Here is a 4,502-nt window from a genome sequence, read left to right on the forward strand (position 1 = left end):
GGCGCAGGACAGAGCAGGGTTTAGGGCTGTTGTGCATAGGGTCGCTATGAGTCGGAAATGACTCGACGGCACATAACAGCAACAACAACAACAGTGTTTCTTTGTTCTGTTCTGGTGATTGCTTCCTGGTCCAAGTACATGTTTCACATGAGCACAATTAGGTGTTATGGGATTCCCATGCTTCTCAAGGTTAGCCACCATTTATTGTGATCCACACAGTTAAATGTCTTTGCATAGTCAATGAAACACAGGTAGATGTTCCTCTGCTACTCTATACTTTGAGTCAAGATCCATCAGGCCTTGGTTATGATGTCCTTAGTGCTCTTCTAAACCCAGCTTGTATTTCTGGTAGTTTCCTATCGATGTACTGTTTGGTTGTTTTTTTATAATCTTCAGCAGGATATTGTTCAATAATTTCCACACTCTATTGTATCATCTTTTTTTACTTTTGAGTTGGATCAAATACAGATCTCTTCCAGCTACGTGACCAGGTAACTGTCCTCCAGTTTTCTTGACAAAAGCTGATGAGCAATTGAGTTTGGTTAATAGCATTGTGCTAATGTTAACTTCTTAGTTTTAGAGATCATTCTATAGTTGTGTAGAGAATAAATTTAGGAGAACTTGCATAAAGGATGATCAGAAATTTTTGTCCTATCTTTATAGCTCATCCTCCCTGAGATGAAAAGAAGGCAATCCTGGATATTGTAGAAACTGTAAAACAAAAATAAATTATGAAAATCGGTGAACTAATATGAATAGTGCATAATTCCCACCACCACCTGAAGGAGATAGGGAAATTAATCTACTTCAGATAAATACATACAAAAACTCAACTGGGAAAGATGTTATTTGATGAGTATTTATGCCTCAGACTTGTGTTTTTCATGTAAGATTAACTTTTCACCAAATTAAACAGGATAATAACAATAATCATATGTCTTCATGAAATAACATCTTTAAATTTAATCAAGAATATAAGCAATTTCTGCTTAGGATTCTGCTCCTCATTTGGAATTTGAGTACAAATTTCTTTTATGTCATTACTTCAATGCTACAAGAAATATGTAATGTAAATTCTAATCATTTCCACAAAATATGGAGTCTGACAAAATGGGAGACAAATACGGAATAGACCTGTCATTGCTTTCGAAACAAACCATCAACAAACAAATTTGCAGAACTCATTGAGATTAGAGGACACTCTAAGACTATGGGCCTTAAATAGCTTTTCAGACTTTGAACCAAAATTAACTTTGAAATCATTTGCAGATAAAGTACAGATTGACTGACTGAGAAAATAATTGTCCCTAAGTAACATGCTTCTTTAGGAAACTACTTATATGAGACCAACGGTCAATGATTATTTTAAAATAAGAATGAAAGGGACAGAGAAAAAGAAATGGAACAACTATAACAGAAATTATGAGACTTTTCACTCATTTCACTAACAGCAAATGCCACTGGACAATATAGATAGAAGTGCCGAATGGGAACCTAAAGTGCTATATAACCTTTGTCAAAAGTATAATAAAAATGATATTTAAAAAAAAACAAGACAAAAATATCACCATATACTCATATCTTCCTTTGGCCAGAAGTAATAGGTAAAATATTTTATTAGCACTATGGTCTTTTCAAAAGCATGTGTTTAAAATGGAGCAACATTTATTGTCATAATAAATGTGGGGAGGCACAATTCCTATTTTTTAAAAGAATTATTTATTTATAAAATTTCTTAAATATCTGTCATAGACTTTACAAGGTTGCCTCCTTGGTGAATTAAAACATAAGCTAATTTTAATATAACCAATTTAAATCCACTTCCTAAACAACATGCGTCTGGAAACTATGAACTTTGATAAAGGATGATAGTTATAGAAAGGCTTCATTTCTTTTGTTCATAGAATCGCTATGAGTTGTGCTCAACTGGAAGGCAAACAACAACAATGACAATTTAAATGACAATTTTTCAGAAGCACATCAATTGCATTAATGCCAGCTATAGGATTATAATGTCAGCTATGAGTCAGAATCAACTGAAGAGCAACATGTTAGGTGTTTTGGATTTGTTTACCTGTACAGCACATATGTGCTTAATGTGCACATACTCATAGTCAAATAATTAGGACCTTTGTTTCCTAATCATGCACATAAGGATCCTATCTGGGAACATTGTGCCTAATATAAACAGCTCCCTTCTAAACTCTAACTTGTGCCATTGTTGATCCTGGTGGGGACTCACTTTTGCTTTTCCAGCAATTGCAAGGGGAACAAGGAAAGGGCTTACATGTCAGCAGTGTGTTCCCTCCACTCCTGCCCCCACTGGGGCAAGCAGGAAATGCCAGCCTCTCTACAGGAAAGCCTGTTGTGGTGAGATTTCCCGATTTACTTTATAAATGCAAGCCTGCCAGATACAGGGGAGATAAGTACACAAGATTGCAAATGTTTATCGTCTCGGCAGATTCTGGGCCTCTATAGCCAGGGTGCAAGCCAAAATACAGTTTGGTTTCAAATGGAAAGGACAGACTAACTGAAAAATTTGATCATCACTCACCCTTACCAGTCCTTGAAAGAAACTGCTCTAAACAGTGTGCATTCTTACATTCCCAGTATTCACTTCATCCTTTAAAAATCAAAACCAAACTGGTTGTCCTTAGTAAATTCTGACTCATGTAAATTATCTATTACAAGGTCATTTATTTACAATGTTTAAAACATCCACCTTAAGTTTATAAACATGCTTCCTTAGTGGATTAAAATATGAGTGAACTTTCATATTACCAATACAATGGGAATTTTTCAGATGTTTATCAATTACATTGAGGTACTGCCCATGCCAAGGCAGGTGGTTAGAATCCTGTAACAGCTCTACAGAAGAAGGGAAGTCTTCTCTTGTGAAAGTTACAGCCTCTGAAAACTTGCTGGAGGGTCAGCCAACTGGACGGCACATAACAACAACAACGTAGGGTTGCTATGAGTTAAAAGCAATTCAAAGTTGTAAGCTGAACACATGTGCTCAGAGTAGAACAGTACCACAAGGTTTTCAGGGTGACCTTGCTAAAGCAGATCACAAGACCTGTCTTCCAAGGCAAGTCTAGTCTGAAGCAACAATTTTTCAATTAATAGTTGAGTGCTTAGCCATTTGTACTACCTAGGGACTCTGGCACATCCTTAGCAAAAGTTAACTGAGAGAAACTAGCTCCTCACTTAACAGAGTCACCTATGAAGGGAGTAAGGGTAGGTATAAAAAAAGATCAAGACTCTGACTCTCCAAGACAGTAGCTGGAATCACAGTCCCACTCACCTTTTGTCTCATGATCGCGTATGAATTTTTCAATGGGAATCCTCTTCAATGGCCCTAAATTTTATTGCTGATGCCACTTATAGAAAAGGGTTAGGAGGTAAAGAGAATGGAGACCTCAAAAGAACAAAAAAGCCAGCAGAAGTGACAAGTTGACTCAACTGATGGATTTGAAACTCAAACCTTGAAATTAGCAGCTTAACATTTTAACCAACATGCCAGGAAGCTCATGTATAACTAACTGGTGGAGGTACAGCATAAACAGTGCTCCTTACTCATGTCCAAGGGGCTGCCACTCTCCCAGCCCCTGGCCTGAGCAACTTAGGAGTGAAAAGTCTTCTCCATAGGGAGGCCTCCTGGTATAATGTAGGGTTACTAACCAAAAGGTCAAGGTTTGAATTCATCAACCACGCCATGTGAGAATGATGAAGTAATCTCCTCAAATGAGTGGGAAACAATTCAGTGGCAGTACATTTAGGTTTGTTCTTCTATATAAGGGATTTTCACTTCTGATCTGTTTACTCAACATAAACGGAGCCCCAAAACAAGGAGGCTTCCTTCCCACATGGCCAGACAATCACATTAAGAATGCACTAAATTCTTGGCTGGAGGGCTTGGTCTGGCCTTGCCTTTGTTGTCCACCTTCCTTCCTGGCCAACTCCAGTCCATGTCTCTGAGGACCTCACTTCCCCAGTAGAATGAGACATACCAGGCTGCTGGCAGGGGTCACCTCTTTGTGGACATAGATAACCAACTCTCTCGTGTCTCTCTCTGCCATGTTGTTCTAGCTTCAAGGAGCACCTAATACTTTGTTCTTTGAAATATATAATAAAAAAGTCTCATTGAAGGAAACTAAGAGACATAAAAGGACACATCCTGTATGACTTCACAGGAACTAAGCAAATAGCAAGGTGGTCAGTGCTTATCAGAGGTGCAACAGAGGCGAGAAGGCAGGGGCCTGCTCAGAGAATTAGGAGTTTTTGTCTACTATGGTGAAATATTTTGGAAATGGATCAAATAACAAAACACTGCCATCGACAGCTGATTCTGATTCAAAGCTATCCAGCTGATCAAAGCTGAGCTTCCCCACTGGGTTTCCAAGATTGTAATATTGAGAGAAACAGACCCACCTCATCTTTCTCCAAGTTAGAAGCTGGTGGGTTAGAACTGTTAACCTTTTGATGAGCAAAGCAATACTTTA

At 38.1% G+C, this 4,502-nt stretch overlaps 1 pseudogene; it reads right to left on the reverse strand.

The window, feature by feature from the left end:
• LOC102849873 overlaps window positions 1-3,316 on the reverse strand; it is a 117,482-nt pseudogene extending 114,166 nt beyond the window's left edge.
• Window positions 3,317-4,502: the final 1,186 nt, after the last annotated feature.

The sequence above is a fragment of the Elephantulus edwardii genome, unplaced genomic scaffold, assembly GCF_000299155.1.
Source record: "Elephantulus edwardii isolate Elephantulus edwardi_28Jun2011 unplaced genomic scaffold, EleEdw1.0 scaffold00323, whole genome shotgun sequence".
Taxonomy (NCBI): domain Eukaryota; kingdom Metazoa; phylum Chordata; class Mammalia; order Macroscelidea; family Macroscelididae; genus Elephantulus; species Elephantulus edwardii.